Source organism: Leptonychotes weddellii, chromosome 6 (assembly GCF_054177405.1).
Source record: "Leptonychotes weddellii isolate Sample4059 chromosome 6, ASM5417740v2, whole genome shotgun sequence".
Taxonomy (NCBI): Eukaryota; Metazoa; Chordata; class Mammalia; order Carnivora; family Phocidae; genus Leptonychotes; species Leptonychotes weddellii.
This window is the reverse complement of record NC_138374.1, coordinates 85415851-85430127: the sequence shown is the minus strand read 5'-3', so window position 1 is coordinate 85430127 and position 14277 is coordinate 85415851. Positions and strand designations below refer to the sequence as shown.

General features: G+C 42.7%; 1 pseudogene; it reads left to right on the top strand.

Annotated features, from left to right (window-relative positions):
* The first annotated feature begins 244 nt into the window (after positions 1 to 244).
* LOC145722085 (formin-2 pseudogene) lies at positions 245 to 9957 on the top strand (annotated as a pseudogene).
* Positions 9958 to 14277: the final 4320 nt, after the last annotated feature.

Here is a 14277-nt window from a genome sequence, read left to right as displayed (position 1 = left end):
TTACTAAAAGAACAATCCATTCATTCAACAAATATTTATTGAAGAGCCATGCTTCTGCAGGCACGTTGGGGGGAGGGGGTGGGTAGTATATATGGCTTCGATATGGTAGGACCTCCAAATTGGAACGTGGCTTCAGTTTCCCCCCATCTAAAATTCTTTTTTGTTTAACTTTTTTCATCGCAGGTCTCGGAGCTTTGAAGTTCCTTGTGTATCTTCCAGCTGACGAACTTTTTCCACGGGGACAATGCATTCGATTCACACGGTGGAGATGAAAGTCCCCGAGATTGAGCAAACATTTTTCGCGCCCCGCTTCGGTGAGGGGCCAAGCGAGGGCGGAGGGGTCGGCGGCGGCCATTGGGGGGCCAGGCCCGGACTGCGTTCTGCGCTGCCATTGGCTGGCTCTGGGTGCTGCACTGAGCATGTTCGAGCCCCGCTTGCTCTGAACTGCAGGCACTGGCACGGCAGCCGCGGGAGCAGGCACGCATTGTGCAAAGAAGCGGCAGATGCGAGCAGGGCCAGCCCCACGCGCGTTGGCCTCCTCGCCCAGAGGCTTGCCGGGCCGCTTGACTGGCCCCCGTGCCTCCCCCTGTGCGGGCTGGGGGCCAAGGAGGGCCGGCATGGCCTGAGTGTTGGAGGCGCCTCGGCTCAGCGGCGGGATTGCAACATGGGGAACCAGGATGGGAAGCTGAAGAGGAGCGCAGGTGATGCCCTGCACGAAGGCGGAAGCAGCGCAGAGGATGCTGTTGGGCCCAGAGATGTGGAAGCCACAAAGAAGGGGAGCGGGGGCAAGAAGGCGCTGGGGAAGCACGGCAAGGGGGGAGGGGGTGGCGGCGGGGGGGAGCCAGGCAAGAAGAAGAGCAAGTCGGAATCTAGAGCCTCAGTGTTTTCCAACCTGCGGATCAGGAAGAACCTGTCCAAGGGGAAAAGCACCGGCGGCTCCCGCGAGGATGTGCTGGACTCCCAGGCCCTGCAGACCGGGGAGCTGGACAGCGCGCATTCTCTGGTCACCAAGACTCCAGACCTCAGCCTCTCGGCAGACGAGACGGGCCTGTCGGATACCGAGTGTGCTGACCCATTCGAGGTAGCCCGTCCAAGTGGCCATGGACCCACTGATGCAGGGGTTGGGGGCAGGGTGGTCTTGGAGGATTTGGAAACAGCCGTGGGGATGCAGGATGGACAAAGGACCAGTTCAGGCTCGGACACGGACATCTATAGCTTCCACTCGGCCACGGAGCAAGAGGATTTGCTTTCAGACATTCAGCAGGCGATCCGCCAGCAGCAGCAGCGGCAGCAGCAGCGGGGCTCCGAGGAGCCTGCAGCGCCCTCCGCAGCCGCCTCCCCCCAGCCCGGGGCCTTCTTGGGCCTGGACCAGTACTTGCTGGGGTCCAGCAGCACAGCCCGAGAGGCCCCTTGCAGTCCTGACCCGGAGCGGGCTCTGTCTGCGCTGTCTGACCTGCCTGGCAGCCTGGCCACGGAGCCCCAGGTGCCTGAGCAGCCACCGCCCCCCAGCAGCCCTGGAGCCTTGGCGATGCCTGGCCTGCCTGAGGGCCAGCCCGCAGCCGCAGCCTCGCCCTCCTCCCCCTCCTCCCCCGCCTTCCCGTTCCCTGAGGCCCCGCCGGGAGAGGGCTCGGCCAGAGCCGCCGGCCCAGGGGCTGGGGACACTGACGAGGAGGGCGAGGAAGATGCATTTGAGGATGCCCCCCGAGACTCTCCAGGAGAGACGTGGGGCCCGGGGGTGGGAGAGATTCCCCCGAGGCTGGGGGCAGAGCCCGAGGGGGAGCCCAGCAGGCCCGGCGCCCCGGCAGCTGCCTCCCTGCCCAGCAGCCCTGCGCCCAGCCCGCGCTGCTTCAAGCCCTACCCGCTCATCACTCCCTGCTACATCAAGACCACCACCCGGCAGCTCAGCTCGCCTAATCACTCTCCCTCTCAGTCCCCCAGCCAGAGCCCCAGGATCAAGAGGCGGCTAGAGCCCTCCCTGAGCCGGGAGCCCAGGGCTGCCCTAGTCTCGGCCGCCGCTCCAGCCAAGAAGCACCGGGCTGAGAGCGGCCTCGCTTGCGGCCTCAGCCGCTCAGCCGACTGGACTGAGGAGCTGGGCAGCCGCGCGCCCCCGGCCGGGGGCTCTGCGCACCTGCTGGAACGCGGGGCGGCCTCGGAGGGGAGCGGCGGGGCGCCACCAGCGCAGGCAGCCAAGGTGTCTGGGGCACAGGCGGCTGCTGATTGTTTCCAGAACGTGTTCACAGGTGAGTGCACCCTGCCGCCGGGTTGCCTGCCAATCAGGGCCTTCCGCCCTCACCTGCTCTCCTTGCTCTGAGACGCCTAGACCTGCTTAGGGCATGTCCTGCCTTCTTAGGGGAGTCCTTTTCAGGTCCTGCACACCAGTTCAGTAAAATTTGTTTCTTCTCTTTTCTTTTCTTTTTCCTTTCCTTTCCTTTTTTCTTTCTTTATATGCAGAGAGAACAACTTTGTTGGGTCTCTCCTAAGTCATCTCAAGAAAGGGCTCCTCTGTCCATTTCTCCAAAACGTGCTGTTCTCTATGTCCAGGGTCCCGCCAGGCAGATCAACTCTTTTTTTTTTTGGCATAGTTAGCTGAGCCATCATTCTCTTTCTGTCCTTATCCCCACAGCATTAAAAAGAACAAAATTGTTAATGATTCTTTGACAAGGGTCAATGTTGGAGAAACAAATAATTTATTCCAGTACTATCCAGAGGCCATCTCTGACTGCTCTAATATGTGTGTGTGTATGTATGTATGTAATATGTAGTTTCTGTTTTGCAGCAATCTGGGTAGACTACTCATAGAAGTTAAGGGAACATTCCTGTTTGCTGATGCAACCAAATCTGATACATGGTATTAGAAAGTTAATAAATAATGAAATAGAATATTAGAGATAATTTTCATTTGGTTTTATGTCCAATCAAAACAGGGTATAGCTTGGAGATAGTGAAGGTGAGAAACCAAAAGGACATGTAATCCAACTGGTACCTCTCTTTAGCCTTTGTAATAGATTCTGATGGGCACCATAAAAGCCCAGCTAGGGGGTCCACTTACTGTGATTAAAAAGCAAGTAGTATAATGAGTTTATCCTTTCTTATAGGCTTCTAGGTCCCAAGGCCTTACCTGAAGTACCCACTGGTAGAGTGACAGTTTGTTTCATGTTCTCTTACTTCTACTCTTAATTATTAAAGGAAATATTGACAAAGAATTTAAGGAGTAGGAAAGAATGAAAATTTATGCAATTACTGGTAGGTTTGTGATAAATAATTGAATGATTAAAAATTTCAAATGTAATTTGGAAAGCTTAACATCCTCTGTTCTATTACTTTAATAAATGGGTTATCGATAAAACATTTCTTAAGTGACATTTCTCAATGGGCATAGCGACTTTGGCTAAATGCCATTAATGTTGTGGTAGTTACGTGTATTACTACATTTTTATTTTCACTTATGGATTACCTTTTATTTTACATTTCTAGATCCTTAAGAGTAGCCTTTTTTATTCACTTTGTTCATTTATTTATTGCTTGCTCCCTTTCCCTCTCTCGCTCTCTTTTTTAACTTCTCCTCCCTTCCCTTTATTGTGTAGGTTAAATTAAAAGTAATGCTTATAGTCTAAAACCCTTCAGATAAATTGTAAAAAAAAAAAAATCCCTGAAAGACCATTTTTGAAGGAAGAAGACAGGAAAGTTCTTGAGTTAGTTTTGTGAATTTAGTGTTGGTGAGAAATCATGTTTCCTCTTTACCTAGGTAATCATTCATTTATAAATATATATGTGTATATATGTATTTTTAAAAAAAGATTTATTTGAGAGTGAGTGCGTGCACAGGGGAAGGGGGAGGGGTGGGGGAGAGAACCTCAAGCAGATTCCCCACTGAGCACAGAGCCCAGACTTGGGGCTAGATCCCAGGACCCTGAGATCATGATCTGATCGAAACCAAGAGTCAGACATTCAACCCACCGAGCCACCCGGGCGCCTCTGTAAATATATATTTTTAAATGAAAATATCACCATGATTCACATTATCATTTATTAATATTAATGGTTGCTCTTTCTAATAGCATTAGACTTTGGATATACATTCATTTCTTAAATTTTACAGATGTATATGTGTATATTCTGGGCACCCACATTATACCAGGCAGTATGTTAGTGGCAGGACCTACAAAGGTCATTAAATCATGGTTCTGCCTCTCCAGGGCTCCCTGAGTACTCAGGGGCAATGGAGAGGTGTAGTGCAGTCCTCTGGGAGTATCAAGGGTAAAGGGACTGATCTCCTTGGCAGGGGTCAGGGAAAAAGACTTCATAGGAAGATTGATCAGAGTCCTTAACCAACTGAGCCACCCAGGTGCCCCTATTTTTTTTTTTATTTATTTGAGACAGAAGATTGATCAGAGTCCTGAAGATCATACGCCCTAAACAGGTTGAAGATTTGTTTTCCTTAAGAGGAGGAAAAAAAAAAGCTTATTCTTGTTACTTGCATTGTATTTTAATTTGCTAAGTATTTCCAAATTTGAAATTTCAGACTCTTAAAGGAGTCCTGTTCAGTAAGCACCTGTTTTCTGTTGGCTGCTCCAGGGAGAATTTTTTACCCTGCAGGGCAAAAGTGCAGTGTGAGTTGTTTTAATATGGACATCACTGACTTTGTCTTTGATGTTTGGATGCAGCTGGTCAGTGATCAGTGGATATTTGTGTAGCCATTTCCATATATTTATCTCACCCACTCACTCTCTTTAAAACAAATCGATAGGTTTAACCTAATCTTATTAAGGGGAAATGGAGGTAGGAAAAGAGATGAAGTGACTTTTTCAAGGTCACACTGTGACTCATTCAGAGGCAGAGCCAGAAATAGAAGCCGAGTCTACTGATTTAAGTGTGAATGTTTTTGCTTAGTACTCATTTTTGAATGTTTGGTAATGTAAGACAACACAGAGTAAAAACTGTTTATAAAAAATATAGAATCTGAAGTCTTCACTTATGAGATTTTTCAGGTTCTGTTTTTAATAAGGTCAATCCCTTTAATGGTTGAACATCTGGCCTTCCTTGGGCTGGAAGAAGAGTGATTGTTGGTCAGACTGAAGCAGATTCTCTCTGGGCAGCTCTCAGGGAAACTGTTCTTGTGGTGGTATAGTGAATCCAGAAGGACACATGCCCCTGTTTCTCCATTGCCAACTGTTTTCTTGTCATCTGGTATCACATTTGGTTCTTTACCATCCTCTACAGTTTTATGGTGTCTTGGGTATTACCAGAGGCCTGAGGAACAGTGGCATTCTCCTTAGGGAAATTGGTTTTTTTTGGCCTTAATTTTGCATGTCTTTGGATCCATTAATTGCCCGCTGCCTTTGAAGCAGGTGATCATTATATCTATAAGCCTCCATAAACATCTTTTATTTTTAAACCATAGAACGAGGGTTGTCAGCTCTGAGGAAAGGAACAGATGTTTTTCGTTTTTTTACCGCCTTTCAAATGTAGGGAGAAAATTCAAGTGGAAAGAGATCTTCGTGGCACGTGTTTGTATTTGTTTGGTAGATATAAAAACATTTAGTGATGACGGAGACCAAAACTTTATTTTGTTTTAGCTGTTAAAAACTGATGATGTTTTAGGGCATTGCACTGAAATATTCCCACAGTTAATTTGTTTGACATACATCTGTTTCAGTGTTGAGTAGAAAAAAATGGCTTCTGAAATTTGAGAGGTTCCTTTGTACATTGAGTCTAGTAGAAGCTTGTTAATAGATTTTTGCAGTTCGTTAAAGTTTGGACATATAAAATGTTAAATTTGTGATGTCAAATCACTTTTGATAGGAATCTTTCCAAAATCAATTATGTGCTGATCTGTCCTTTTTTAAACACATGGAATCAAAGTTTAATCTGTTTTAAGTGGCTTAATGTCATCTTCAGGCATGTCATTTTTACATGCTGTGAAAACATTGGGGATGCCCTCAACAGCTCATCAAGTGTGCAGGCTGCTGGCTCCTGTCTGTCCTTTCTGAGTTTTTGCATCTTTGTTTCCTGACTCTTTCCTTCCCATCAGCTATTCATTCACAGAGCTTTCTCTCGTCGCCACCCCTCATACTTCTGATTTGATTTTTCTGATCAATTTGTTATCGGTTGGCAAATCCTATAATTATGATGTCAAGTTATATTTATTACATTTCTACTAAATGCCAGACACTGTGTGGTGCATTCCATAATTATCTGTAATCCTTAGAACCGTCTTGAAGTATAGCTATTTATCTCCCTTTTCCCAATGAGCTAAGCAAGGTCCAGACAAGTGAAGTAACTTGCCTAAGGGCATTAAGCTAGTAAAAGCTTCATCTAGGGTATGTACTTAGATAAGCAAATCTGTTGTTAACGTGTATAAAATAAAATCAAGTGTATCAGTGAGCTTTTAAATGACTTGCTAATTAGTAAATGGCTTGCGCATTAGCATTTGGATTGTATGACTCTCATTTTGGCTTTTCTAAAGGTTATCTTGATTTTTATATCCGTAGAGATACTCCACTCTAGGAGTACAGGTTTTCTTATATAGCTTGTTAAATTATTTAACTGTGAATTTGTGAAGGCCAGTTGCTGTCTTATTTCTCATGTCAGCATCTGACAGAGTATAGATGTCCTTCATGTCCAATACCTGTCCAATACATGAAGGAAAGTCAGAAATCATCCCTGATGTGTATATATAATCCATCTGTCTTTCTATAACAGGAAAGGGGATTATATGAATGCTGTTCTTTTTCCTGTATTTTGACTTACTGGGTTCCATATATCAGAATAGATTTTGGTAACAAAAGCTGGGACTGGAAGCACTGTTCTTAAATCATTTTAGTTTGGTCTGAAACATCCTTTCTCATGATTTCTTTAAGACTATTTTGGATTGAAGTCTAGTACCCCAGTGATGGGTTCTAATGACTGCTTTATGAGCTGAGGACTGGCCTACTTTTAAGCGCATTTAGGCACGAGGATGTAAGCCATGTGTATTTGAAATTGAACAGGTGCTTTTATTTTTTTTAATTTTTATTTTTTTTAGATTTTATTTATTTGACAGAGAGAGACACAGTGAGAGAGGGAACACAAGCAGGGGGAGTGGGAGAAGGAGAAGCAGGCTTCCCGCCGAGCAGGGAGCCCGGTGCGGGGCTCGATCCCAGGACCCTGGGATCATGACCTGAGCCGAAGGCAGACGCTTAACGACTGAGCCACCCAGGCGCCCCGAACAGGTGCTTTTAGAGCTGTGTTTCCTTCTGATTCTATTAAAAAGGTGATGAACATATACAGTCAGCTGATGGTATAGCAGTTATTCTATTATTCTAGATAAATTGGTATCCTAGCTTTTTTAAGTGACTCTCAAGTAACTTTTCCTTACATATATGAAGCTAGAGGAGTAATTTCAAATTGATAATGTTAAGATTAAATGAAATAGGATATATAAAGCCACTACGACTCTGCCTGGTGTGTAGGAGGCACATAATTGGTGCTATTTGCTTTCCTCTCCTGCTTCGTTGCTCAAAGTGGTCCAAAACCAAATTGGTTAAAACAAAACAAAACACCTCTGAAATTGTATGCAGAAGCTTGATTAATATACCTAATCACTGTTTTATTCCCAATCATTTATGCATCATTTTTCCCCCTTTTATCATTCTCTATGATTATAGGTTTCCTTCCAGGTTTAGATAAGGAAAGCATACGATGGAGGTATGGCTGTGTGATTAGGTGCAGTTGCTAAGTTTTCAAGGAGGGGTGGGGAAGACGAGGCAGCAGGCAGACACCCTTAGTGTTTATATTCTGCACAGCATCTGGGTGGCAACGCTTGACTTTGCAGCCTTAACCTCCCGTAATTTCCTTCATAAGCTCTCAACTCTAGACAAGTTAACCTGCTTACTGCTTTATGAATGTGCATTTCATTTTCCTGACTTGTGCCTTTGTCTTGAAGTTTTTATCCTCTTGGACCATGCTATTTGTCTCTCTTGATTTAGCATCTGGAAGGGCTGATTAAATTCCCATTTTCACTTTTTGTGTCTTTATCAACTACCCCTAACTGGCGTCCTTTATTTCAGTATCTCTGCATTTACCGTCTGCCTCATATACTTCTTGGGTTTAGGGATTCATTGGTCTTTTTTCTCACCTGTTTCTGCTTTTCCTTCCTCCTTGTATACACACCTGATTCTGTCCATCATCTAATCTTCTATCAACACATCCACCAGTATCTTTTCTGTGCCTGCTGCGGGCAAGTGAATGTGATTCATAAAGACCTCAGCATACTGAGGTCTTTATGAATAATTGTTTGCCACTTTAAAAATTTTTACTTATTTTTTTAAATACTTGATTTATTTACTTTAGAGAGAGAATGAGCACGAGTTGGGGGAGGAACAGAGGGAGAGGGAGAGAGAGAATTTCAAACAGACTCCCTGCTGAGCATGGAGCCCTATGCAGGGCTCGATCTCATGACCCTGACATCATGACCTGAGCAGAAACCAAGAGTTGGATGCTCAGCCGACTGAGCCACCCAAGCGCCCCTGCCATTTTTTTTGAACAGGCAAGATGGGTATTTAGACTTCCTATTGGTAACTTCCTATTGAATTCAAGCTGAAAAATTACTAACATTTTTGATTAGTCAAAATTAATTATTTTCATTGAGGTATGATTGCACCTGATGAAAGTAGAATGATACTTTGATAGAACTTGTTTTGAGAGAACATCTTATATTTGTTGGTTGATTTTAAAATAGCAATGATAATACAGTAATTGAGCTTCCAATTATAAATTTTATTGGTAATGAAAGAAGAAGTAAGGAAATAGAGAAAATTTTATTACTCTGTTTATTCCTGCTTTTGCGTTGTAAGTAATAACCTGATGTTAATGAAATTTAGCATTAAGGGACCATTAGGAAGAAACAAGTAAGTACTGCTTGTGACTTGATAGTTATTGGATATAATTTTAGTGGCTGAAAACTTTCCCAGGCTTTTTTATATTAAAAATATAGATATATGACAAATATGACTTCCAATCAATTTGAAGTGCTATTTAGTAAAGCAAGGTATTATCACCTGAACATGACATGAACAAATAATGACAGTTACTGGATGCTGTAAGAGGACTCTAACCATGCTGGAGAATTGTTACTCTTTGACACTTGCTTCTCTGTGGATGAGAGAAAGGGAAACATGTATGTCTTCCCCCTTTCCAAGGATGTCCTGGGAGGTGTTGATTGGATAGGAAAATAGCTACCACTCTTCTGTGATCCAGTCAGTTTCCATACATCCTGGACCCACTCGAAGCTGTATTTTCTGTTATACCAGAGCTACGATGGGCTGAAGATAGTCTTTTTATTTTCAGGGGGAATGGGATGATTTCTTGAGAAAATTGAGCCTGTACAGTGTTTTAAAATGATGCTTAAACACTACTCAGTTGCATCTCTTTTATACTTCAAGCAGAAGGGTTCTTTATTGTAGTACACAGGAATATAGTGGATATATATTGGAAATTAATTCTGTGTCATTTAAATTGTTGCTTTGCATACACAGGAGGGGAAAGAATGATGTTCATTAGTAAGTTCATAGCACTGCTGTGACAGTGGTTCAGGCTGAGAAATCTTTCAATTTGCCTGCCTTTTAAAGTATCTCACCGATTTCCTGGAAGACCCGAGGCAACAATTTCTTACCTCTTCTTGGTACCCTGGTTTCCTAGGTACAAAAACGAAAGCTGCTTCATCCAGGTCTCATCCATCCTTGAATTCTATAGAAGTGACAGTTTCAGCAGTTACCTTTTCTCCTAATAGTGATACTCTTCATGTTTAGTTTTTCTCTATTGTTAGAGATGAAAAAAATCCCTGTGACGGAGGATCCATTTATACTGTGGGATAAAGATTGGGTATTGGTAGTAAGTGATGGTGAGAGCAGTTTTGACCAATTGTTGATTGATACTACAGAAGATTTGGATTGGTTGGACTGCCATTACCCGATGTGAATCTAGGATCTTGTGTTTTTGAACACTAAGGTAATGACTGTGTATGGTATATGGTTGACATGTTTTATGAAAAGGAAAGCTGTGTTGTATAATTTATGATGCAAGGAGTATAATGAGCATATGTATGTGGAGTCTTTCTAATATTGACATCAAAATTGAGCAAGTTCTTTTTGGATTTATTATCTACAATATAAGTCATCTCCTATTTTTGGATGGATAGTTGACTTTGCATTTTTGTTGTTGTTTAAACTGCTCAAAAAAAGTAGTACTATTAATTCTCTTGTTTCTTTGTACTTTAACATACAGTTGACCCTTGAACAACACAGGGATTAGAGGCACCAAACCCCCACCCTGTCAAAAATCCATGTATAACTTTTGACTCCCCCAAAACCTAAATACTAATAGCCTACAAAACTTACCAATAGGGGCGCCTGGGTGGCTCAGTTGGTTAAGCGACTGCCTTCGGCTCAGGTCATGATCCTGGAGTCCCGGGATCGAGTCCCGCATCGGGCTCCCTGCTCAGCGGGGGGTCTGTTTCTCCCTCTGACCCTCCCCCCTCTCATGCTCTCTCTCTCTCAAATAAATAAATAAAATCTTTAAAAAAAAAAAACAAAAAAAACCTTACCAATAACAGTCTATTAAAACATATTTTGTATGTTATATGTATTATTTACTGTATTCTTACAATAGGGTAACCTAGGAAAAAGAAAATGTTATTAAAAAATAATGAGGAAGTTGGAACACCTGAGTGGCTCAGTCGGTTAAGCGTCTGCCTTTGGCTCAGGTCATGATCTCGGGGTCCTGGGATTGAGCCCCGCATCAGGCTCCCTGATCAGCAGGGTGCCTGCTTCTCCCTCTCCCTCTGCCCCTCCCCCTGCTCATGCACTCTCTCTCTCTCTCTCTCAAATAAATAAATAAAATCTTTAAAAAAAATAATAAGGAGGGGTGCCTGGGTGGCTCAGTCGTTAAGCGTCTGCCTCCGGCTCAGGTCATGATCCCAGGGTCCTGGGATCGAGCCCTGCATCGGGCTCCCTGCTCTGCGGGAAGCCTGCTTCTCCCTCTCCCACTCCCCCTGCTTGTGTTCCCTCTCTCGCTGTGTCTGTCTCTGTCAAATAAATAAATAAATAAAATCTTTAAAAAAAAATAATAAGGAAGTTAAAATACATTTATAGTACTGTATTGTATTTATAAAAAAAAATTCCTCGTGTAAGTGCACACCTATGCAGTTCAAACCATCGTTGCTCAAGGTTCAACTATATTGGTTTTGGTATGTTTTCAATTTTCCCTTCTGTGCTATATGCTTACTCATAGTTTTTATTAATCTATGGTATTCCATGTAGAAGTTTTCATTGACTTAAAACCTTTCTTAGAGACTGAGGCTAAAAGATTTTGAGAACTCCTAGGATTTTTACTTTTGTTTTATTGTCCTTAAAGAAGTGCAGCTTGTTTAAGCCCATTAAGAAGCAAATGGACTAGAATAGAACTATTTCAGGATGACAAATGAATTCATTTGAATACTCTGTGGAAAGTTATGTAAACAATGAGTCTCTTCATTATTAACATACAACTCTTATCTTTTAAAAGAATAATGAAAACAATGGGATAACAATAGAGATTATCTTTTGCAACTCATTTTTTAACCTAGGTACTTATAGGTCTTTGGCTCCTCCTCCTTCCACTCCACCCCCTTTTAAATCTGTAGACTAATACTTCTCCTTTGGAGGCATAAGGCATGCAAATTCTTTATGGGAGGTGTTAGATTTTGCAGCTACCTAAGATGTTCTGCAAGACGATTATGTCTTACTGTCCTTGTAGTGCTATTTTGGTTAAATGGCTTTGAGAGTGTTAAATGTTTGGATAGTATCCTGGTAGTTTATTTCAGGATATAGGATTTGATCTGTCTCTTCCAATTTTAGAAAAATCCAAAAGTGTGTTGACTCTGTTGGATCTAGCATATTGTGGGTGGGCATATAAGGTTGAACAAGAACTGCAGTGATTTCTGTAGAGAGATCGTTGTCTGGGCCAAACATGTGATATAAGTGAAAAAGTCATCCTAGAAGACTTTTATCTCTGATTTGGATTATTTCTGTAAGGAGCCTTATTTGCTTCTAAATTCACAGATCATTTTCACCAGCATCTGCCTTGGGATAGTAAAAGCTGGGCATGCAGATTTAGGTAGGTTTAGGCTAATCCCTAAGGTTGAGCCACCAATTTCCTTTTGGTTTTATTACCAACTCAAGTTACCAATCTCTAGCTCCTATCTCTCTCCTGGGCATCAGGCACATCCCACTTAGATAGTAAGGCTCTGGCTCGTCTCTGATAATTCTCTACAAGACAAGAGAGTGAATTATTAACAGTATAAAGATGAGCTAGCCAGTGTAGTTTAGAAACGTTTCAATGATTCCCTACTGCCCTGAGGCTAAAGTTTAAAATCTCTACTATATATGTATCAATAGTTTAATGCTCTGTGGTTTTATCCCCTCCGTGTTGCTCAGTCTGTCTCTTATCCTGTCCTGAATGTTTCAGTTCTTCAGATATCTCATGTTCTCTATAGTAGTTTTAAGTATTATTGACACGCTCTTCCTGATCTTCAGGAAAAAAAAGAGCATTTACTCATATCCCTCAGTACATGACACACCCCATCATTAGTCCATGCAAGACTCTTCATTTTGTCCATATGTATTCCCTGTGTAGGTTTCCTTCGTTATCCAAAAGTACTGCATTCCTATGCAAACTTTTGTAAGCTGAAATGGTGTAAAGCAAAGAGACAATTAACATTAATTTATATGGGGGGCGCCTGGGTGGCTCAGTTGGTTAAGCGACTGCCTTCGGCTCAGGTCACGATCCCGGAGTCCCCGGATCGAGTCCCGCGTTGGACTCCCTGCTCGGCGGGGAGTCTGCTTTGTCCTCTGACCCTATCCCCTCTCATGTGTTCTCTCTCTCATTCTCTCTCTGTCAAATAAATAAATAAAATCTTTAAAAAAAAAAAAAAAACAAAAAAAACATTAATTTATATGGGAAAAATTTTGAGGGTTCCCAGACTCAAATAAATAACCTCTCTTAGGCTTTTTCTGATACCTTAGGACACATCTTACTGATGACTGCACAAAATAAATCAAGATACAGTACAGATGCTCACAGACACTGTTCAAAGCTCTGGTGCCATGCTGCTGACATCCTGAGTGTAGTTCCTCGGGGCGGCGCTGGGCGGCGCCACTCTCACTGCTGGGGATGCGCGCTGCCTCTGTAAAGGCCTGCTAGAAAACAAATGTTGAATGCCATTTTCGCTTTTTACCTTTTTTCGAAAAAGCTAAAAAGTCCTCTTTAGATTTCTTTTGGTGAGTGAAAATAAGTACTAACATGGATCTTTTGCAAAAACAAATTGGCATTATGTGACTTCAAAAAGCAGGGAATAGCTGTATGTTCATTTCCTACTTTGCCCTCCCAAAGGGCATAGGGAACTGGTGTTTTTTTGTTTTTGTTTTTGTTTGTTTATTTTTTTTAAGGGAACTGCTTTTGATGTTTGATTGACATCCTTGAAATTGTATGTATTTTTGTAAAGTATGTAATATTTTATCCAGGGAGGAGCAGAGGGAGAGAGAGTCTTAAGCAGACTTCCCCCTAAGCCCAGAGCCCCATGCGGGGCTTGATCTCATAACCCTGAGATCACGACCTGAGCCAAAACTAGAAGTCAGTTGTTTAACCCACTGGGCCACCAAGTGCCCCTTTGTGTTGCTTAAAAAACAAAACAACAACAAAAAAAACTCAGCAGCCTTTGGAAAAAAATTTTTCTGGGTGAGTATCTATCAAGTTCATTGCTTCTTATTGCTCTATAATATTCCAAAAAGTGAGGGTTCTGCTGGGTTGTACACACTGCTCACCTTTTATTGTGTGTGACTCATGTACCCCACGGTTGTGCAGTGGGGTTGCTCTGGACATTCCTCATATTTTGTTTCAGTGTTTGCACAGGGATGAACATCTGGACTCTCATTCTTCTCTACAACCACAGACAACACTGCTGAATCTGCCTGTGTGGGGTTTTGTGTGAGAATTTCTCTGGGATAGTTATTCAGGATTGAGGTTGCTGGGCCATAAAATATTTACTTGATTTGTCTAGGTACTGTCAGATTATCTTCCGGAATGTTTTCCCTAGTTTTTACTCTATTAAAGCAGTGACTTAGCACTTACCTAATTTTTGAATTTTTACCAATCCAATGAGGGAAAGCAGTATTTTTATTTATTTTATATTTATCTGATAGCTATTTTTAGCCATTTGGGTAAACCCATCTGTGACTTGCCTGTTCATATCCTCTTTATCTT